General features: G+C 43.9%; 4 non-coding genes across 4 annotated transcripts; 3 read left to right on the top strand and 1 right to left on the bottom strand.

Moving 5' to 3' along the window:
- Positions 1-6,843: 6,843 nt before the first annotated feature.
- Positions 6,844-6,925, bottom strand: TRNAS-GCU (transfer RNA serine (anticodon GCU)). The gene has a single exon. It is a non-coding gene; the product is annotated as a tRNA-Ser (tRNA).
- Positions 6,926-7,286: 361 nt separating this feature from the next.
- TRNAN-GUU (transfer RNA asparagine (anticodon GUU)) lies at positions 7,287-7,360 on the top strand. The gene has a single exon. It is a non-coding gene; the product is annotated as a tRNA-Asn (tRNA).
- A 714-nt stretch (positions 7,361-8,074) lies between these two features.
- Positions 8,075-8,147, top strand: TRNAK-CUU (transfer RNA lysine (anticodon CUU)). Its single transcript has one exon. It is a non-coding gene; the product is annotated as a tRNA-Lys (tRNA).
- Positions 8,148-9,039: 892 nt separating this feature from the next.
- On the top strand, positions 9,040-9,112 carry TRNAK-CUU (transfer RNA lysine (anticodon CUU)). The gene has a single exon. It is a non-coding gene; the product is annotated as a tRNA-Lys (tRNA).
- The last annotated feature ends 15,116 nt before the right edge of the window (positions 9,113-24,228 follow it).

The raw sequence follows: 24,228 nt of genomic DNA on the forward strand, positions 1-24,228 counted from the left end.
CGTTTCTTCCATAACGCTAAGAGGCATGCAATTTACAAATCTTATTCACGGTATGAACAGTAATTTTCTTCGATATCCGTATACAATGCAGAATACTGTAAACTGTAGCGAAGCACGGGCACATTTGCTAGTTGTGCTATGCACACTGTCAGTGAAAAAAAATTGAAGTGAATGAGTGGATTTCGAAACGAAATGTAGACACAAGCAAAGCAGCATAAGTAAGCACTTTTTCATACCAAATCAATGGGACGTAAAACTGTCACATATTTTAGAACGACTATTTCGAAAAGGGGAGCCATATTCTGTGTTTCTAGCTGTCACATAAGTTTCCGAAGAGTAACGCAGTGTATAAAAACCTTACCCACACTTCTCCCTATTCAAAAATGCTTACTTGTGCTGCTTTGCTTTTGTCTACATTTCGTTTCGAAATTCACTCATTCGCTTCAATTTTTTCAGTGACAGTATACATAGCACAACTAGCAAATGTACCCGTGCTTCGCTACAGTATTCTGCATTGTATACGGATATCCAAGAAAATTACTGTTCTTACGGTGAATAAGATTTTTAAATTGCATGCCTCTTAGCGCTATGGAAGAAACGGGATGGGGAGGTCCCCATATGTCCCCATATGTGGAGGCAGACAAAAACACAATCAAAAGATTTTATTGCAAATGAGCAGGTTCGAAATTTTTCTGAACTTCTAACTGCAAACAGAGTCTATGATAAATTTGCGTATCCCTTGAGATGATCCAGCATACCCCTATTGGTACGCGAGCCTCACTTTGAAAACCACTGCTCTCTACGGTTGTTCATAATGCTGTCCATGCGTCGCTTTTGATGAGATAGGTCCTCCGATAAAATGAGTTCTATGTCAGTAAAATACGCCAAGTCCGCCTCTGTGGTGTAGCGGTAAGTGTGATTAGCCGCTACCCCCGGAGGCCCGGGTTCGATTCCCGGCTCTGCCACGAAATTTGAAGAGTGGTACGAGGGCTAGAAAGGGGTCCTCTCAGCCTCGGGAGGTCAACTGAGTAGAGGTGAGTTCGATTTCCACCTCAGCCAGCCTGGAAGTGGTTTTCCGTGGTTTCCCACTTCTCCTCCAGGCAAATGCCGGGATGGCACCTAATTTAAGGCCATGAACGCTTCCTTCCCTATTCCTTGTCTATCCCTTTAAATCTCCCCCCCCCCCACAAGGCCTCTGTTCAGCATAGCAGGTGAGGCCGCCTAGGCGAGGTACTGGGCGTCCTTCCCAGTTGTATCCGCCGACCCGATGTCTGACGCTCCAGGACACTGCCCTTGAGGCGGTAGAGGTGGCATCCCTCGCTGAGTCCGAGGGAAAAACCAACCCTGAAGGGTAAGCAGATTAAGAAAGAAAGAAAATAGCCAAAGTAAATTCCCTGGACAGTTAAGGCATTTCAGACACTAAATAAAATGGATTTTATGATCTTGAAGAATTAGACCGCCACTGGGCTCGTTAAATATTCAGTTACTTTGCTATTTGATAAGGTGCACGGAGACGAAAGCCAGCATGGCGACAATGAATACAACACCCAAATATGGTAAATGTAAAATGTCAGCTATGATGTCACTGTGCTTGGTAAGTGTGAAGATCAGCAAAATACTGGACACCAGACTGATAATATTTCTGCAAGACGAGCTCAGCTCGCCATGCATATATACTGTACTGTACAGGCTATCCCGAGATAGGCGCCATTCTCTTCTTACAATACTCTGATGTTATGTTCATTGTTCGTGCTTTGTATTTTTTAATACAATATTCTTGCGTACATACATACATACACACATGTCCTTACAGTGAAATTAGGGACTTCTTTCTTTTCTTTCTTACTTCGTTTACCCTCCAGGGTTGGTTTTTCCCTCGGACTCAGCGAGGGATCCCACCTCTCCCTCTTCAAGGGCAATGTCCTGAAGCGTGAGACTTTGGGTCGGAGGGATACAACTGGAAAGAATGGACAGCACCTCGCCCAGGTGGCCTTCTGCGGGGATGGAATTGTTGGAAGGGATAGACAAGGAAGAGGAAAGGAGGTAGCCGGGGCCTTAAATTGGGTACCATCCCGGCATTTGCCTGGAGAAGTGTGAAACCACGGGAAAGCACTTCGAGGATGGCTGAGGAATCGAGCCCTCCCCGCTTCTTCACAGTTGACCTCCTGAGGCTGAGTGGACCCCGTTCCAGCCCACGTAACACTTTTCAAATTTCGTGGCAGATCCGGGAATCGAACCCGGGCCTCCGGGGATGGCAGCTAATCACACTAACCATTACACCACAGAGGCGAAAGAAATTAGAAACACCGCTGCAAAGTAGCGTGTATTTCCCCTGTAATTCCGTCAATAGACTAAACATTGAGTAGGGCCTACCCATCATACTCACGTAACAGTGCTTTGAAAATCGAGTCTTTTTATTGGAAGCCAGAAGTTGCTGTGTTTATTCGTTAATTATTTATGGGCATTTGTAATTGTTGGTCACATAGCCCTTAGATTTTTTTTAGGGGCGGGGAGGGGGTGGAATATATTCATAACTTTTGAATGTTAGGTAAATGAAATCTCATGTAGGTCTACAGACCTTAATATGATGTGTCTACTTAGGTCATAAATGAAAAAATTTGAAACATTGTTTGTCATTGTGAGAGTGGCTTGGAGTTTTCTTTATCATTATGAGGAATAAAGGAACGGAAATCATGGAAAAGAAAATCACTTAATTTCTTTAAATTGCGCCTCCCATGCCATGTATGTGTTCGGATGTGTAATAAACTATGCTAATTCCGCTATGCTGTTAATTCAGTGAACATTCACAATACTAATGTTATACAGTTTCATCAGGGATTCGTGAAAAAAGCCATGAAGATTAATTAAAGCCTTCAGAAAACTCTTTTGTCACGGGAGCACAGGAAAGCACGCATGGAGTTTTGTAGCCAGCATCCTTACTCTGAAAAGAAACATGGGGATAGTGCTTTTTCTTGGAAAGGCATTTGATTAAAAAAAAATGAAATGGCGTATTGCTTTTAGTGCCGGGAGTGACCGAAGACAAGTTCGGTTTGCCAGGTGCAGGTCTTTTGAATTGACACCCGTAGGCGACCTGCGCATCGTGATGAGGATGAAATGATGATGAAGACGACACATGCGGCCAGTCCCTGTGCCAGCGAAATTAACCAATTATTGTTAAAATGCCTGACCCTTTCGGGAATCGAACCCGGGACACTTGTGACCAAAGACCATTTAGCTATGGAGTCGGCATTTCATAATGTTGATTGGACCAAGCTATTTGAGATTCTGAAGGTGATCAGGATCAAGTACTAAGAACGAAGAATTATCTACAATCAGTATAAAAATCAGTCTGCAGTGATAAGAATCGAGGACTTTGAAAAAGAAGCAGCAATCCGTTTTTAATGATTTGCATAAAAGGCGAGAAACTAACGAAGGCCATTGCAAATAGAGGCCTGTGGAGGTTGTTAATTCACAGAGACTAGCAGACTGGGCGCTGAAAGGCATACAAATCTATAACGAAGATGCATGTAGGTAAGTTCTTATTCAAAGTTTAAGGACACTGGTGTACAATGAAATAAGATACAGATAAATGCAGACACTATTTACATAATGACTTCTACAACTTAAAACTTATCAGCAGTCAACCGAATGAGTTGGCCGTGCGGTTAGGGGCGCAGTTGTGAACTTGCATTCGGGAGCTAGTGGGTCGAACCCCACTCTCACCAGCCATGAATATGGTTTTCCGTTGTTTCCCATTTTTACACAACCCAAATGTCGGGGCTGCACCTTAATTAAGGCCACAGGCGCTTCCTTCCCACTCGTAGTCCATAGACTGGTTTGATGCAGCCCCCCATGCCACCCTATCCTGTGCTAACCTTTTCATTTCTACGTATCTGCTGCATCCTACATCTGCTCTAATCTGCCTGTCATACTCATACCTTGGTCTACCCCTACCGTTCTTACCGCCTACACTTCCCTCAAAACCAACTGCACAAGTGCTGGGTGTCTTAAGATGTGTCTATCATTCTATATCTTCATCTCGTCAAATTTAGCAACATCGATCTCCTCTCACCAATTCGATTCAGTATCTCTTCATTCGTGATTCGATCTATCCATATCACGTTCAGCATTCTTCTGTAACACCACATTTCAAACGCTTCTATCCTCTTTATCTCTGAGCTAGTTATCGTCCATGTTTCACTTCCATACAATGCCACGCTCCAGACGAAAGTCTTCAGAAACATCTTTCTAATTCCTATATCAATGTTCGAAGTGAGCAGATTTCTTTTCTTAAGGAAGGCCTTCTTTGCTTGTGTTAGTCTGCATTTTATGTCTTCCTTACTTCTGCCATCGTTAGTTATTTTACTACCCAAGTAACAGTATTCATCTACCCCTTTTAAGACTTCATTTCCTAATCGGATATTTCCTGCATTACCTGATTTTGTTCTTACTTTTGTTTTGGACTTATTTCTTTTCATCTTGTACTCCTTACCCAACACTCTGTCCATACCATTCAGCAGTTTCTCCAGATCTCCTGCAGTCTCAGATAAAATAACAATATCATCGGCAAATCTCATAGTTTTGATTTCCTCTCCTTGGATTGTGATTCCCTTCCCAAATTCCTCTTTGATTTTCTTTACCGCCTGTTCTATATAAACATTGAAAAGGATTGGTCTCTCAGTTCTTATCTTTAATGTCCGAGTTCATTATTATCCTAGGTAACCTAGCATATGTCCGCCTCTGTGGTGTAGTGGTTAATGTGCCACCCCCGGAGGTTCAGGTTCGATTCGTGGCTCTGCCACGAAATTTGAAAAGTGGTACGAGGGCGAGAACGGGGTTAACTCAGCCTCGGGAGATCAACTGAGTAGAGGGGAGTTCGATTCCCTCCTCAGCCATCCTGGAAGTGGTTTTCCGTGGTTTCCCACTTCTCCTCCAGGCAAATGCCTTAACTTAAGGCCACGGCCGCTTCCTTCCCTCTTCCGTGTCTATCCCTTCAAAATTTCCCACCCCCCGACAAGGCTCCTGTTCAGCATAGCAAGTGAGGGGCAGCCTGGGCGAGGTATTGGTCATCCTCCCCAGTTGTATCCCCGACCCAGAGTCTAAAACTCCAGGTCACTGCCCTTCATGCGGTAGAGGTGGGATCCCTCGCTGAGTCCGCGGGAAAAACCGACCCTGGAGGGTAAACAGATTGAGAAGAAGAAGAACCTAGCATATGTTCAATCACGTCAATGTAATAACTTATACTAGGGCTCGGAAGTTGTAAAAAGGCCTAAAAACTAAAACTGGCATCAAAGGACGTAAAAAATGCTAGCCTAGTTATTCACAATTGTAATCTTTCTTTGTTGATCTGTTTACCCTCCAGGGTTGGTTCCTCTCCCCCCCCCCCCCCGACTCAAGGGCAGTGTCCTGGAGCGTCAGACATCGGGTCGGAGATACAACTGGGGAGGAGGACTAATACCTCGCCCAGGCGGCCTCAACTGCTATGCTGAACAGGGGCCTTGTGGGGGGATGGGGAAGATTGGAAGGGACAGACAAGGAAGAGTGAACGAGGCGGCCGTGACCTTCAGTTAGGTACCATACCGGCATTCGCCTGGAGGAGAAGTGGGAAACCACTTCGAGGATGGCTAAGATAGGAATCGAACCCACCTCTACTCAGTTGACCTTCCGAAGCTGAGTGGAAACCGTTAAGAGAAAGGGTGTCGTAATAAGGCCCTGCCAGGACATAGTTCCCGTTAAATGCTCGAAATTCAGTTGTGATATCTTTTTTCATGAAGTGTAGTATAATCACCATTTGCCTTTGATTAGCTTATCCGGGAAATATGTGTCTACTGGTCATCGAAAATTAGTTTGAAGGATATCTCACTATTGGCACTATACATAAGGGTTTTGATCGGAGTTAGTTTCTATTTTGCAGCCTTTTCTGTGTTACCTGCAAATCAGGTACAAAGCACGTGTATCAACTACATGTAGACTTTTCTGTTATATCTAGGGCAGGGATGTTTATGAAAAGTTATATATATGCTGTCTCCAACATATCACACACAACACTATCCTCCACTACATTAACACACAGTTTCCTATCCGGAGCGTCTGTCTTAAAAGGACTGCTTCGGGCTCTTAACAGCCACATGGAGTTGTTGTTATTTTTATCATCAATCAATAATGAACTGCATTTAGGGCTGTTGCCCAGGTGGCAGATTCCCTATCCATTGTTTACCTAGCCTTTGCTTAAACGTTTCCAAAGAACATAGAAATTTGTAGAACATTTCCCTTGATAAAAAATTATTCCAATCACTCTTCGTCCTATAAATGAATATTTGCCTCAATTTGTCCTCTTGAATTCCAACATTATATATTATATAAGAAACGAGATTTCCACTTCCGGAGGTGCAAATGAGCCTACACCAAAAATGAGTACCAGGTTAATTCTTGGTGCCAAAGGCGGCAGGGCGTAGAGCTAACCACTCTAGGTTGCGGATAATGGAAGCCTTAATTTCCCACCACTTCATAGCTTGTACGGATATGACTTTGCTTTGATATTTTAGAGACAAAGAAGTATCACAGCTTCACGATAGGTTCTAGAGTAATGACTATAACAATTCACTATTTTCACTATCGAGAAAGTGGAAACGACGTTGAGCAATAACAATACCAACATCGTTTCAGTAGAGCAAAACAGGTTTATTAAGACTAAATGAAAGTATTCTCTTAGCCCCTAGTTTTAAACAGTACATTAGCTGATTTTGTCCTAGACATAGTGACAGCAACCTCGTCATCGTTGATTTCTATCAACAATTAGTTATAGGAATACCTTTTGTCTTATATTTGTCATGTAAAAATTCCCGACGAGGATGGGATTCGAACCCACGCGTGCAGAGCACATTGGATTAGCAGTCCAACGCCTTAACCACTCGGCCACCTCGTCACGTTTTGTGGTACTTATATGTTTGTGTCATGTAGACATAATAATGAATTAAATGACTAATTTTACTTCCTTGTTTTGGTGTCACAAAAAGAGGGGTCGACAAGTTTCTTTTTATGGCTCTTCAGTATGAAATTCCCGTAAATCGATGCTAGTAACGAAACTGGAGGTTTCTTTCCAAGTAGAATTTAGTTTGGCTATTCTCCACAATACGGTAACAGTCTCGGCAGATTATGAAATACTATGAAGAAGCCACAGATCATGAGTACATTGAACCATAGAATAGTACAATAATGATGAGCACTTCCGAACCAGAATTTTATTGAGATAAGAAGTGGACGCCAAATGTACGTTGCTACACAGAGCCTCCGTGGCGCAATCGGCTAGCGCGTTCGGCTGTTAACCGAAAGGTTGGTGGTTCGAGCCCACCCGGGGGCGCTGGCTGTTTAAGAAATAACAAAATGTAACAAAGATAGAAAGCAGCTATGTCGGAGGGAAGAACCAACGCTGGAAAGAGAAAAGAATAAATCAATATTTCAAGATAACGTAGTACTATTTTCAACATTATGTGTATATTATTCTATTTGCTTTTCGTCGCACCGACACACAGGGGTCTTATGGCGATATGGGGATAGAAAAGGCCTAGGATTGGGAAGGAAGCGTCCGTGGTCTTCCGTTATGTACCATCCCGGCATTCGCCTGGAGGAGAAGTGGGAAACCACCTGTACTCATTTGTCCTCCCGAGGCTGAGTGGACCCCGTTCCAGCCTTCGTACCACTTTTCGAATTTCGTGGCAGAGCCGGGAATCTAACCCGGGCCTCCGGGGGTTGCAGCCAATCACACTAAACACTACACCACAGAGGCGAACTCTGAGGATTTCGATTAGAATTATTACTGGAAACCGTAAGTGTTAGCTTCCGTGAAGAAGATGTGTCCCTGTGAAGCATTTTTGAACTCAAGCCTATTCGAAATCGACGCGTTGTTGACTTTCAGGATAAATTGTCATAAACAATGTAGTAGTCAACTAGTGCGTCCTTGAGAGTTATTGTTACAAACATAACCAGGCGTATCCATCTGCCCAACTTAACAGGAGAGCAAGACAACATAGCGACAGATGCTATTCACTGCGTGCTATAAAACGGTATCTTCGTCGCCCGGCTAGCTCAGTCGGTAGAGCATGAGACTCTTAATCTCAGGGTCGTGGGTTCGAGCCCCACGTTGGGCGAAGTTTTTTAAGAAGGTGCTCTTTAGTTATTCTGTAAATCCAATCGTTACTGGATGTTAGTTTATGAATACAAATTAAGTTAGGACAACGCTAATTTGAAATATATCTTCATAATTGCCTGATCAAAGGTAAAATAACGACTTCAGATCCTTCTAAGATTTAAAGTGTACCGAGCTCGATAGCTGCAGTCGCTTAAGTGTGGCCAGTATCCAGTATTCGGGAGATAGTAGGTTCGAACCCCCTGTCGGCAGCCCTGAAAATTGCTTTCTGTGGTTTCCCATTTTCACACCATGCAAATGCTGGGGTTGTACCTTAATTAAGGCCACCCCTAGCCTATTTCTGTCCCATCTTTGCCATAAGACCAATCTGTGTCGGTGCGACGTAAAACAACTAGCAAAAAAAAAAAAATAATAATAATAATAATAAAAAATTGAAGTGTCAACTCAAGGTGACGGTGAATTCCTTCCCAGTCCCCTAATGCCCCATCGCCGTCGTAAGACGAAGAAAACCAAATTGAAGGATGTTGAAGAACAAGGAGGGCGCGAAAACAGAAAACGCTTGGCTAATTTATGGAACAAAAGAAGACACGGGGGGAGTGTAAACGGATTAAGAAAGAAAGAAGAAGAAACGAAGAAGTTAATGTATTTGGTTACCACGCTGTTGGGAGGCTTGTAAAATGGTTCACAGTCTATACATGTTTAATGCTTCCCACTACGAAGTTTGTGATAAGATATAACCTGGACCTCATTATTTAACACGAACACTCCCCTGAACAGATTTTCATGTACGTCGTTTCTCAGAATCAATACAACATTATAAATTCTGTATTTTCTTAAGACAACAATTTGTTTGAAGTCTACCTATTAATGCTCGATGTCATAAAAAATATCAGGCCCGGCTAGCTCAGTCGGTAGAGCATGAGACTCTTAATCTCAGGGTCGTGGGTTCGAGCCCCACGTTGGGCGGTTATTTTAAAATACTTGTGTACTCATTCGAGCGGTCGGTTTTCAAAAATATCTAAAGGAACCTTGTCTATTGTGCGAGATTGAAATGAAATAACGTCTTTGAGTACATGAAATACCTGCGCATGTGCCTGCAAGTACAAATCGCAATGAAATGGAACGTATTGCGTATTATTATTATTATTATCATCATCATCATCATCATCATCATCATCATCTGTTTACCCTCCAGGTTCGGTTTTTCCCTCGGACTTAGCGAGGGATCCCACCTCTACCGCCTCAAGGGCAGTGTCCTGGAGCTTCAGACTCTTGGTCGGGGGATACAACTGGGGAGTATGACCAGTAACTCGCCCAGGCGGCCTCACCTGCTATGCTGAACAGGGGCCTTGTGGAGGGATGGGAAGATTGGAAGGGATAGGCAAGGAAGAGGGAAGGAAGCGGCCGTGGCCTTAAGTTAGGTACCATCCCGGCATTCGCCTGGAGGGGAAGTGGGAAACCACGGAAAACCACTTCCAGGATGGCTGAGGTGGGAATCGAACCCACCTCTACTCAGTTGACCTCCCGAGGCTGAGTGGACCCCGTTCCAGCCCTCGTACCACTTTTCAAATTTCGTGGCAGAGCCGGGAATCGAACCCGGGCCTCCGGGGGTGGCAGCTAATCACGCTAACCACTACACCACAGAGGCGGCACATTATTATTATTATTATTATTATTATTATTATTATTATTATTATTATTATTATTATTATTATTATTATTGCTAGTTGCTTTATGTCGCACCGACACAGATAGGTCTTATGGCGACGATGGGACAGGGAAGAACTAGGAGTGGGAAGGAAGCGGCCGTCGCCTTAATTAAGGTACAGCCCCAGCATTTGCCTGGTGTGAAAATGGGAAACCACGGAAAACCAGTTTCAGGGCTGCCGACAGTGGGGTTCGAACCTAATATTAATTAGCGGGTGAACTAAATTCGTAGCGTTTTTCAGGTAAGTACTACATATAACAGTATTTCTTATGTAACTAATCTTTATTTACAGTGTCAATACAAGGGACATGTTCATAAGCACATTTTATACCTTCGGAAAGTAAGATTCACTACTGGTTGTAAATACGTTACTTCTGCGCAGCTTAACTGTTTTGATCTGAGTTCCAAATTCGAAACCTCTGTCGCTTAGCCGAAGGTGCGACGATAATAAATTTTTTACTATGTCTCGAATGAAGGTATCTTGGGATCGGGCCTGAGTCGTAACTCGAGTCCAATAGAAGATGTCAAATCACAAGTCGAAGAATGATGATAGTTCCAAGTACGTGATACCTAACGTATTCGCAGCTCTTGTGATACTCTAATAACTTCTGAATAATAAGACTAAGATTAAAGGTACAGATAATTTATTAGAAAGCGAGGTTAAATCCTCCCAGCATTCAAGCTACAGTAGACCTGCTCGTACACTGAACATTGCTCCGACATGCTATTATTTCTAAGAAGAGATAGCAGGGAAGAGTGGGAAGTGATACAAGGAGTATCTGCCGTTTTCCATGTCAAACACGCTACCACGGCCAGAGTTTGTGTTAGTAAGGTGGTGTTAAGGTGTGGTATTAAGGGTCAGGAGAAAACCACATAGGCAGATAAGAGAAAGTGCCTACATGTAAAAACATGACATTGATATTTATATACCCTCACAATTTTGTGTGTGGCCTCTGACCTGGCGTCGTGGCCTGTTTATTATTACATATCAATCTGGTAGGAAGTCCCTCTCCTTTGAAGGGTGAACCGCTATGGTCATAAGCTAAGCAATTAAATCGATTCCTGTTTATGTTTATGATATCACACATAGTGCTCTTGGCTAATGATCAGCAAATAATTTAATACAATAAATACATTCAACTTATTTACTCTTTGAGAAGGATGCCGACTTGCTTCATAACAGAAAACAGATCTGCCTTGAGAAGGAGGCTGACTTGAGTCATATAGCAGATGGGGTCTAATTCATAAAATATAATTTATACTCGTGTGCGAGAGTTGCTTGTGTGGTTATTCCACACCTCTCCCTCCTGTTTCAGAAGTTTTAAGACTTTCCACTTTCACTTAGGATATTGGAGGTATGGAGTACTCTGTGCTACCAATTTTAAGTTTTCTAGATGCCAGAAAATAGCCTACATTATTAATTCACTTTCGTAACTATTTTAATGCGTCGCTACACCTCGACTTTTGTTCATTAGAATAGATTAGTTCCTTAATACAGAAAATTTTCTCGATATGGCTCTCGGGGTTTAGTGTTAAAAAATAAATTGAGCCGAAGTTGGCGGGTTTCATTCCGGCTGTGTCTGTTAGATTATCAGCTCAGAGACTTATAGAGAAACCGCGACCGACGAGTTGGCCCTGCGGTTAGAGATACGCAGCTGCGAGTTTGCATTCGGGAAATAGTGGGTTCGAACTACTGCCGGCAGCCCTGAAGATGATTTCCTATTCCATCGTCGCCATAAGACCTGTCTGTGTCGGTGCGACGTAAAGACAACTGTAAAAAAAGTAAAACAAAATAAACCGTGAAAATGATGGGGGTGCCAAAATGAGGCATACTAGGCATGAGCACTGAGGGATAGTTTGCCACTGCTTTCCCCACCGGCACAGAAAGTGCTATTGCAGCATGACTGACACTCAGACGCACTATGTTCTCTGAACGTCATTACTCATCACCACCCGTACCGCAGCCCATACTTTCACAGCCCTAAATAAGACTGAGACTTCGGTGGAAGCTAGATTTTGCTCTGACCTGCACTAAGAGACAGACGAAAAAACACTGCATTTCAAGAAATAGCTTAGAACCAGCTCCATCTGATGGTATGAAAAGCTGCTCAAATACATCACCCTCATGTCAGCAGATTTACTAGCACGTTAAAGAACTCCAGCGGGACAAAATCGTATCTTGAAAACGGTAAAAGTAGTTAGTGGCACGTTAAATCAGTAGCCTACGTTTATCTTATTGAGAATGCTCAAGATCAAACTGTACGAACACATAGCACCCCCTACGCTTCGGATAGCGGCACTCAAATTTGCTGGAGGAAACTTCGAGGTAGACAGATAGGCAGACAGGCCAGCGGAACTCCTCACTGAACTCCGACCCAGCACGCCAAGGTCAGAGGCAGCGCTCACAGCGGTGGGCGTGGGAACCAATGACACCAACTAGGCTCGAGTTGCATCATATCACAGACCCCTGGCCTACCAGAATAAAGAGCCATTCATTGCCGCTGTTAACGCTACGTGATACACGTAGGTCTAACTACAGTATTAGCAAGCATCAGATAACCCGTGGCTGGTTTGTTTAAACCATACCAGTGTTATGTTTATCCTCTTCTTGATCAACATACGTCATTCATCCAAATCCCAACAGATTCACAGATACACAGCCACTCAAAAATAGAATTACCGCATGACGTTGTAGCCTATGCTCCCAGCATTTAATATTTTAACTCTTAAAATGTTGAAAATGTTGGGCTGGGACAACTTGGGAGTAAGGAGACGAGATGCTCGACTAAGTGGTATCTTCCGAGCTGTCAGTGGAGAGTTGGAGTGGAATGACATTAGAAGACGAATAAGCTTGGATGGAGCTTTTAAAAATAACCCAACCCAAACCCCATGGCACTACAGCCCTTGAAGGGCCTTGGCCTACAAAGCGACCGCTGCTTAGCCCGAAGGTCTGCAGATTGCGAGGTGTTGTGTGGTCAGCACGACGAATACTCTCAGCCGTTATTCTTGGCTTTTGAGACCGGGGCCGCTATCTCACCGTCAGATAGCTTTTCAATTCTAATCATGTAGGCTGAGTGGACCTCGAACCAGCCCTCAGATCCAGGTAAAAATGCCTGACCTGGTCGGGAATCAAACCCGGGACCTCTGGGTAAGAGTCAGGCACGGATTATCATAATATGAAGACAAAGTTGGAACTGAAGAGGACAAATTGGGGCAAATATTCATATATAAAACAAGGAGTTAAGGGAATCAGGGAAAATTTTCGATAAATTTCCAAGTTCATTGAAAACATTCAAGAAAAAGTTACGAAAATAATTTACAGTTGATAGGGAATATGGCACCTGGGCGACAGCCCTAAATGCTGATGATTGATTGATTGATTGATTGATTGATTGATTGATTTAATTATTATTAAAATATAATGTACCTCGCATGTAGATATAAACTCTGTGAATACACACAACAAACAATTGTTTCTGAAAAAAGTACTTGCGAGGAATGTTTACAATACCATGCTCTCATTTTTTTTTTTTTTTGAGCGACTGTACCTATCGAAAGAGATTTCTGTATGGGCAGATGATGGCAGAAAGTTTTGAAAAGATGCATTTCTTTAATATAGTCTACCATCTAGGAAAGGTTTTCTCTGTTCTGGGGAGCGCCATCGAACAGAGCTGCAGGAGTATGTTCTGTGCCAGAATTTTTTAGTATCATGCGTGCCAAGTACAACACCAGGGGCATAAAGAATGTTATACAGACCCGCCTGCAAAAATTGAAATACGGGCCGCCTGAAATGAAATGTAAAACATATGAATCCAAACTCTCTGGCGCAACAGTCCCGGAGGGCCATGGCTTACTAAGCGACCGCAAACATATGAGTAACTATTACAAATTAAAGCACAGCAGGAAGAAGTAATGCAATACATGGCCATTTTATGTAAACAAAGGGAATATTAATTATTGTAAGATTTCAAAGAAAAAACATTTATGGGTCTTGTAATTGCATGCGAGCTTAAGAATTGATGCCGTCCAGGTCGGAAGTTCCAAATGTTGTCAACAACTCATCACTAACATAACAAGGAAATTAAATTAACAATCTACATTCCTGTCCGCCTCTGTGGTGTAGTGGTTAGTGTGATTAGCTGCCACCCCCGGAGGCCCGGTTTCCTGGAAGTGGTTTTCCGTGGTTTCCGACTTCTCCTCCAGGCAAATGCCGGGATGGTACCTAACTTGAGGCCACGGCCCCTTACTTCCTAATTGTCTATCACTTCCAAACTTCCCATCCGGACAAGGCCCCTGTTCAGCATAGCAGGTGAGCCCGCCTGGGCGAGGTACTGGTCATCCTTCCCGGTTGTATCCCCCGACCCAGAGTCTGAAGCTCCAGGACACTGCCCTTGAGGCGGTAGAGGTGGGATCCCTCGCTGAGTCCGAGGGAAAAACCGAGCCTGGAGGGTAGAAAGAAGAAGAAGAAGATGATTATTATTATGATTATGAAGAAGAAGAAGAAGAAGAAGAAGAAGAAGAAGAAGAAGAAGAAGAAGAAACGTTTATGGGTCTTATAATTGCATGCGAGCTTACAGTTGAGGCCGCCCACGTCGGAAGAACCAAATGTCATAAACTCATCATTAACATAACAAGGAAATTAAATTACCAATCTACATTCCTTGACAAGCTTACAAGACGCGTGTGAGTGGGACGATCGGTCTCTGATAAGCCTTCAAAAAAAAAAATATGAACTCATGAACTCAAATGCTATTACTTAGGAAATGCATAATATACTCATATATTGCATCACGCCCCCTCGCGATTACGCGAAGCGCATTGCTGGTGTTTGCTTGACTCACCTAATTTATCGGTGGCGTGCCAGATGCGACCGTGCCGCATGCGACCCGTGCCACTAGCGACCGTATAATCTGTAACCGTGCCGGATGCGACCGGCGTTGACAAACAAATTGTCGTTTGATAAGTTGTGTCATCACCCAAGATAAGGTAAGCTAAACGAAGTGCAATGCCACTTCAATAACTCCTATAAGCAGCTACTGCCCCTACTTTACATAACACTTCTGGGGGAAACTCGTTTTACAATACGAAACATGGTGATGCGTTTACGTCTTTACCGGGCGAGTTGGCCATGCGGTTAGAGGCGCGCGGCCCTGAGCTTGCATCCGGGAGATAGTGTCTTCGAATCCCACTGTCGGCAGCCCTGAAGATGGTTTTCCGTCGTTTCCCATTTTCACACCAGGCAAATGCTGGGGCTGTACTTTAATTAAGACCAGGGCCGCTTCTTTCAGATTCCTAGCCCTTTCCTATCCCATCGTCGCCTTAAGACCTGTCTGTGTAGGTGTGATGTAATGCCACTAGCAATAAAAAAGATCCTAATTCTCTGAAATTATTTACGACTTAGGCCTACTAATTTATCGTGTCCTATTAATACCAGGAGTGTCCGAGGACGTGTTCGGCTTGCCTGGTGAGGGTCTTTCTACCTGACTCCCTTGGGCGGCCTGCGCGTCTGGATGTGGGATTATGATAATGAAGTAGGGAGAGATGAAACCCGGTTTCGGCACGTAACCTACTCCTCTCGAATAATACCAAGGGGTCTGTTCAATGCTTTACGTCGCCATCTGACGGCCGAATCACCATCAACAGCATTAAATCCTCTCACTCCATTTGAACACTGAGAAAAAGTTTGGATTTGAATCCCGGCTTTTGGCATGCAATCTAGTGATTAGAAACTGTCTGCCACCAATTTTCCTACCCTGCCGGCCAACATCCTGATGGTGAATTTTTTTTCATCCAGGCTAAGTGGCTCAGACGGCTCAGACGGTTGAAATGCTGGTCTTCCGACTCCAACTTGGCATGTTCGATCATGGCTCAGTCCGGTGGTATTTGAACGTGCTCAAATACGCCAGGTGTCGGTGGATTTACTGGCACGTAAAATAAGACCTGCGGGACTAAATTCCGGCACCTCGGCGTCTCCTTAAACCATACAAGTAGTTACTGGGACGTAAAGCCAGAACATTATTATATTTTTCTTTCGACCAGTGGCACTCGAACCTACTAACAACGGTGTCAGACTTTTATTTTAGAAAAGACCAAGTTAGCTACTTATAAGCAATCTGCCACTTGGTGACAGCCCTTAATGCAGATCAATTGTAAGTGATTGATGGGTCGCATGCGGCACGGTGCTTATCCGCTCGGTCGCTATTGGCACGATAATGGCCGGGTCGCATCCGGCACGGTCGCATCTGGCACGTAACCAATTTATCAAGTCATAAATTAAAATCTACCAGATTTACATATTATTTTTTTAATTTATATATTATTTTGTGCAATGAGTCTGCAGGGACCCTTAAAGGCTCGGGCCCGCCTGCCTTTCAGGCCCTGCAGACCCTAACGTTATGCCCCTGTACAACACACGTTCACCAGAACCCCCGCAGAACGAAACACACTTCATATCTGTAATTAATGAATTGCGTTATAATTTATGAAAACCTCTCCCATGATTTAACAGTTGTTTCAACAGGAACGCACCGGGCGAGTTGGCCGTGCGGTTAGAGGCGTGCGGCTGCGAGCTTGCATCCGGGAGATAGTGGGTTCGAATCCCACTGTTGGCAGCCCTGAAAATGGTTTTCCGTGGTTTCCCATATTAACACCAGACAAATGCTGGGGCTGTACCTTAATTAAGGCCACGGCCGCTTCCTTCCAATTCCTAGGCCTTTCCTATCCCCATAAGACATATCTGTGTCGGTGCGACGTAGTTTTCTATTCGAACAGAACAAAGAACAATTGTATCCCCAACCCGGTAAGGAGTGCTATAAATGTTTGGCCTATTTTCTAATCTTTTCTTGCTCTGATTTAGTTTACCTTACCTTGGATGACGACATAGCTTATTAAAATGAAAACTGGGTTGTCAACACCGGTCGCATCCGGCACGATCAGAGATTATGCGGTCGCTAGTGGCACGGATCGCATGCGGCATGGTCGCATCTGGCTCGCCACCAATTACACTATATACAGAATGTGCTGTATCTTCTACCACGAATTGTACTAGACACTGACACTGCTCTGTCCAGTTAAATGATCACAAATGGGTTACAGATTGTCAATGAGGTTTTAGAAACAATCTTTTAGGAACATTCCAAATAAAAACTGTCGCGAAATTCAAATTACAGTTATGTTCAGAGAATAATTGCTACTAGTTTTCAATCCGTAAACCTCATGGGGTACGGCGGGCCTTCTAGCGGGTGACGTCCTCTCTCGGGCCAGGAGATGTGTTGCAGTGAATTGAGGTGCGGAGAAGCAAAGGGGGGAAGAGGCCGCAGCCTATAAAAGGAACTGTCCCGACATTCGCATTGGTGAGGAGAATGAAAACTACGGAAAACCATTTTCAGGACGGTCAACAACGGGACCAGCCCACCGCCTTCCGAATGCATACCTGTAAAACCATGGTAAACACGAGGCCACTGCTACTCTGCTCGGTCTCAGGTAATAAAGAGTGAGAGTCCTAACATGTGGACACAGTCTGGAAAGGATATCTCAATCCTTTGCTTCCCCTCCTTTTTTTTCTTTTTTACTGCTACTTTCTCTTAAAACAACAATCATCACCACTCTTTTAACTTCTCTGATACCATACATCCTAACACATTCAGTCTCCCTCTGCTTTGTGATTCAGCTTCCATCTTCCCTCCATATGCTCCATTACCCTTTAATGTGGATACGGTAATTTTTATTTTTTATTTTCTATTTTTTATTTTCTTTCTTTCTTTCTTTCTTTCTTAATCCGTTTACCGTCCAGAGTTGCTTTTACCATCGCACTCAGCGAGGAATGCCACCTCCACCGCCTCAATGCCAGTGTCCTGGAGCATAAGAATTTGGGTCGCGGTATACAACTTGGCAGGAGGACCAGTACCTCACCCAGACAGCCTCACCTGCTATGTTGAACAAGAGCCTTGGGAGGGGGGGGGGCGGGAATGGCAAGATCGGAAGGGATAGACAAGGAAGAGGGAAGAAAGCGGCCGTGGCATTTGCCTGGAGGAGAAGTGGGAAAGCCGGACTGAGTAGCACAGACGGTTGAGGCGCTGGCCTTCTGACCTCAACTTGGCAGGTTCGATCCTGGCTCAGTCCGGTGGTATTTGAACGTGTTCCAATACGTCAGCCTCGTGTCGGTAGATTTACTGGAACGCAAAAGAACTTCTGCGGGACAAAATTCCGGCACCTCGGCATCTCCGAAAACCATCAAAAATAGTTTTTGGGATGTAAAAACAATAACATTATTATTAAAAGTGGGAAACAACGGAAAACCACCTCGAGGATGACTGAGTGGGAATCGAACCCCTCTCTACTCAGTTGACCGACCTCCCGAGACTGAGTGGACGCCGTGCACATACCACTTGTCAAGTTTCGTAGCAGAGCCGGGAATCGAATCTGGGCTTCCGGGGTTGGCAATTATCACACTAACCACTACACCACAGAGGCGGACTGTGATGTATACTTACCAGGAATTATTTTCTTTTCTGGTTTTGTTGTGTGGTACGTATAATTTCCTGCATTGCATCGTGCTGCCATCTGGTGCAGACTTATTTTTTCTCTCTCTGAAAGTCGTTCGGGTGCCTTTGCCAATGGTTGACTGCTGTTGCGGTGTGTCAATTAATTGTTTCTATGCTATTCTGAAAATAAAGAAATCAGAATAAATTCGTACTGTAGGGAAATACATTACATTGGAAATACAGTATTATGAACGGTCGCATAAAAAAAAAAGGAAATGAGCGCATGCTATTGTACGTTCCTCTCATTTTGTATTTTATCAGGCTTAATTTTGATTATTTTCAAAATATCGTTCACCTCCCACGTGGATACCCACAACAAACATTATATCTATAGGTTTATTTGTTTCTGAGAAAAATGCACCCGCGAGGAATTTCTTTTTCGAGTGACTGTACGACATTATTAAAATAATAATAATGTCCGCTTCTGCGGTGTAATAGTTAGTGTGATTAGCTGCCACCCCCGAAGGCCTGAGTTCGATTCCCGGCTCTGCCACGAAATTTGAAAAGTGGTACGAGGGCTGGAACGGGGTCCAGTCAGCCTCGGGAAGTCAACTGAGTAGAGGTGGGTTCGATTCCCACCTCAGCCATCCTGGAAGTGGCTTTCCGGGTTTCCCACTTCTCCTCCAGGCAAATGCCGGGATAGTACCTAACTTAAGGCCAAGGCCGCTTCCTTCCCTCTTCCTTGTCTTTCCCTTCCCATTCCCCTACAAGGCGCCTGTTCAGCATAACAGGTGAGGTTGCCTGGGCGAGGTACTGGTCATCCTCCCCAGTTGTATACCCCGACCCAGAGTCTGAAGCTTCAGGACACTGCCCTTGAGGTGGTAGAGGTGGGATCCCTCGCTAAGTCGGAGGGAAAACCAACCCTGGAGGGTAAACAGATTAAGAAAGAAAGGAAGAAAGAAAGAAAGGAAGCAAGAAAGAAAGAAAGAAAGAAAGAAAGAAAGAAAGAGTAATTCTGCAATATTTATTACTACTTTCAAGAATAATTGTTTACAGTGCTATTCACGATACATTAATGGACTAATGCAGAATTATTCGACTGTTGCCAAGGTACTACAATCACAGTTATGTGAATTAATTGAAAAAGTAAATTATAATATTGTTTTGAAGTACTAAATTAATTAATAACTACGAGGTGCAGAAACGGCATACGTAACACACGAACAAAAATACGTTTTCTTTCCCTTGATCATTTGCTGAAAGGTAGGTCTACATACTGCGCAGAAAGGATACACATCGTGTCATTCTAATATGGTTACTTTGCCTGCTGAAGTTCTTGAAAATTGCAGAATGGGCATACACGGAGCGGTCAGAAGTCTGAGAAGACTCTGAATGTGAAGTTATTAACGAGTTGCTCCTCCGCGAGCCTTCAAAACGGTACCAATATGGACGAGGCATCAACTCTGCAAGGTGTCGGAATCGTTTTGGAGGGAACTGGACCCACGCATCTTGCACTGCTACCCACAATTGGTCTTGTGTAATTGGTGCGTATGCCAGCATCGACAGCATCTCATAAATGCTCGATTGGATTAACATCTCGAGATCTGGAGGGCCAATCCACGGTCGTAACTTTACTGGAGTACTCCTCCAACCACCTGCGGGGAAACACAAAGTAGTAACATGGAGCATTGTCCTCTTGAAACATGGCATCAGAGTACTCTAGGGCCAGAAAAGGATTCAGATGGTCTGAAAAAAATATCCATATAATATGCACCTGTCAGCGCTCCCTGCAACTAGACAATGGGGCCTAATTGCGACCATGAGGACGCCGCCCAGGCCAGAACTGAGCCACCTTCCTCCTGAGCACAACCTTGTTGAAACGCAGGATCCATAGTTTCATGGCCCATACGCCACACTCTCACGCGTCCATCAGCTCGATACAACTGGAACCGGGATTTATCGACCATACCACACGCCGCCATTGTTCCATGGTCCATTGTCGATGTTCGCGGGCCCATGCACGTCGTTGACTGGTTTAAGCCTGTGCGATGCAGTTGCCTCCTTACAGTCCTGGTAGAAATGGATTCCTGACTCACAACATTCAACTGGGCGGTGATCTGACCGTTGCCTACGAGATACACAAGGCCGGGAAATACAGCACACTAAACTTGTCCTCGAGATACTTCCGACAACCGCCGCTAGAGTTCTCTTTACTATTCTGTCTCGACCGCTCATTGCAACACGTTCATATACGAAAAACTATAAAAATTCATTAAAACTAGTAATTTCAGAAGGCAGCAAACAGATATGAGATCAAAGATAGACCAAGAGGAATTGTTTGACTTATTTTCCACAACGTATTTCTTACAATATGCTTAAACGAAATAAGTAATTCACGAAAGAAGCAGAGAAATCTGATAGCGAGTTTGTCACTTCTTACCGATTCCTTTAATTGTGCCTCAGAGTATCCGACAAGGGGATCGAGATTGCGGTCATAAATAATTTTGGGTTTAATCGCCCTTTCACCAAGGCTCTGCTGTTGTAAGAGGTGAAGGCCAATATTGCGCTATGCACATCGACTATCTTTTCCTCCGCACATCTGATATTTTAATATTCGTATTGAAGCCGCTGTTTGGTGAGCGATGTTATGCCCGTTACGCAAATATTTAGCGGCGTTTCACCGTATTTCTATTTTTTCTTCCCGTAAAATTAAATTTGTGTTCGTTTCTGTGGTGTAGTGGTTAGTATGATTAGCTGTCACTCCCGGAGGTCCGGGTTCGATTCCCGGCCCTGCCACGAAATTTGAAAAGTGGTACGAGGGCTGGAACGGGTCCACTCAGCCTCGGGAGGTCAACTGAGTAGCGGTGGGTTCGATTCCCAGCTCAGCCATCCTGGAAGTGTTTTTCCATGGTTTCCCACTTCTCCTCCAGGCAAATACCGGGATAGTGCCTAACTTAAGGCCACGGCCGCTTCCTTCCCTCTTCCCTGTCTGTCCTTTCCAATCTTCCCATCCCTCTACAAGGCCCCTGTTCAGCATAGAAGGTGAGGCTGCCTGGGCGAGGTACTGGTCATCCTCCCCAGCTGTATCCCCCGACCCGAAGTCTGGCTCCAGGACACTGCCCTTGAGGCGGTAGAGGTGGGATCTCTCGCTGAGTCCGACGGAAAAACCTACCCTGAAGGGTAAACGGATGAAGACAGGAGAAAATTAAATTCTTTTTTTTGTGGTCAAGTGCAGATACCGTAAAACTCTTTTTTCTGATTTCATTACCCGTATCCTACTTCTCAATTTGCAGATTGCTTTTCTGTAATCTGGTATTTAATTTTCTCACCCGTTTTTCTATTTTTTTTATTTTTTAAGATTTAACAGAGATACTCGTAGACTTTATTTGATATAGAACGGAGACTTTTACTCCTTTTTCGTTTGTGGCTGACGTATTAAGATATGATATGTTCATCGTTATCTGAATCGGAACTTTTACTAAATGTTGAAGGACCGGGCGAGTTGGCCGTGCGGCCACGGCCGCTTCCTTCCCACTCCTGGGCTTTTCCTATCCCATCGTCGCCATAAGACCTATCTGTGTCGGTGCGACGCAAAGCCACTAGCAAAAAACAATTTTGATGGCAATACATCATTTTTGGGAGCTGGACGCTTCCTGCGTTTGACATTTTCCTGTTTGTGAACAGGATACACAATGAAAACAGAAGGAAGTTTGATTGATGTGCTTACGCCTTACACTGAAATCTGTTTTATGAGAATTGCTAGGTACCTAAAGAGATCCTACTATATCACCTTGCCTAGAAATAGTTTGCTTCTATTTCTCCCTTAAACCGCACTCGGAAGGGAAACTATGGAACGTCAATTTTCATGCTTTTTTAGTGTCATCCGAAATACAGAGAGGTACACAACAGTGCACGTTCTTCTCAACCTCACAGACACTCACCGACAGAAACAATATTCACAATAAATTGCACAAAATCAACACAGCATCACAATTACTCCGCATATCACAATGTTAAAGTCTGCCAAGAACAGAACGGAAACCTGACATCTAGCGGCCAAACCGTGAACTCGGTCGGGCCGCTTTTTCAGCGACAAATTAGTAGCTATGTCCCGGCCTTATATATCTCGTAGGCAACGATCTGACTTACAGTAGCCCGTCGAGCGCCCAGTATGGTTCTGCGGAGGCGACGTAATGTTCGTTCGTTAAACACTTGTGGTCTTCCCGTGCGGTGGTTTACGCGCGTGGTAACATTCTCTCTGCGATATTGAAGATCATCCTCGACACTGTTGACCATGGAAATCCGAATTCGCTTGTAATCTCCGCAATGCTATGACCCATGCGCCGTGTGCCGATGATCATCCCACGTTCAAAGTCGGTTAACTCGCAACGTGTTGCCATCTTCACGACACTGGTGTCTGTGATAGACTGCTCAGCTACGCCGCAGCTAGCCGCAACGCTCAGGAGTCATAAACTGCACATTTTCTAATGGAACATCCCTTCCCGTGACATTTGGCCACACAGTGTATCTCTTATATTGTTGTTCCCTTTCTGCAAAGTAGGCAATGTTAATCATTATGGAAGATTTGAATGTTTCCATCAGTTGCTGGTCTGCGACTTTATTCCCTCGCTCTTGTTTCATTATCACAATGTCAGATAATTATAATATTCCTAATTTCGTATGGCTATTGCTAGCCTCGTGCAGTCTATGTAAGTTGCAGGAAAAAATTGATTGCCTACTTTCCTGAATTTCCTTCATTATCTCTACTTTCAAAGGCTACATGTAGTTATATTCATACATTTAAAACACTAGGCTGATTTTTGTAACCGCGATTTTGAGAGAACGGTTGAATCGATTGACATCGTAAAGCATTCTGTAATTTGCAGAGCTTTTATAAATGCATAAACATTTCTTGCCGTATATTTTTGAAATATTAAAGAAAATGTAGCATTCTAGTTCGCTAAAGTCAGGACTTCAAGGCCGCCGGAACCATAAGAGCGCTGAGCAGGTGGCACGATATGGGAGGTGGATGGGGGTAGGCGCGAATGCACGGTCAGACGTCTTTCCTCGAAATTTGAATGAGTGTTCGGTGTCTTGGTTAAAATTAAAATTCAAAGCAGCTGACGATGTTCGATTAGCACGGCTCATCGTCTTCTAAAATAGGCTACATCATAAATAACAACATTCCATTCCTCGTGGTGGGAGCATTATTGTTCTTAGGGAAGATTTCATGAAGGTTTTGCCTGTTTTGCCATAATGCTTATCGTGAAACAATTATTTATTTATAGGCCTAATTGTATTAAATATTCTCCTCTTTGACCCTTCTTCAAAACACGTTGCTTACATTGAAATATGCGATTAAAACAAAAAAGAAAAAGAAATAAATAAAATGGAATTCGCTGATTTTTTTGCAAGAAATCGGTAATGGGATTTGGTTATACTATAAGTGGAGATAAAGCTGGACAGAGAGCTCTCGAATAGACTTAGCAACATCCGATAAAAAAATAAAAAATAAAAAACACTTCCATTTTCTTTCAAGATGCATTCATTTCTAATTCGCTTGGCATTTTGTATCACGATCAATAAATTAACCTCAAGGGACGTGAAGGTCTGTATTTACCTCAGCCAGTTTTCAGACATGGCCAGTTAAATGTTGCAATGTCAAGAGAGCGAGGTTTTCAAGTTACAACGGTGCCAAAAGGTAATTGTACAAGGAATGCACCAAGCAGGTGGCTGCGTTGTTTGGGTCACGTAGCTATCAGCTTGCATTCGGGAGATGGTGGGTTTGAACCCCACTGTTAGCAGCCCTGAAGATGGTTTTCCGTGGTTTCCCATTGTCACACCAGGCTGTACCTTAGTTAAGGCCACGGTCACTTCCGTCCCACTTCTAG

Source organism: Anabrus simplex, chromosome 3 (genome assembly GCF_040414725.1).
Source record: "Anabrus simplex isolate iqAnaSimp1 chromosome 3, ASM4041472v1, whole genome shotgun sequence".
In the NCBI taxonomy this organism is placed as follows: Eukaryota; Metazoa; Arthropoda; class Insecta; order Orthoptera; family Tettigoniidae; genus Anabrus; species Anabrus simplex.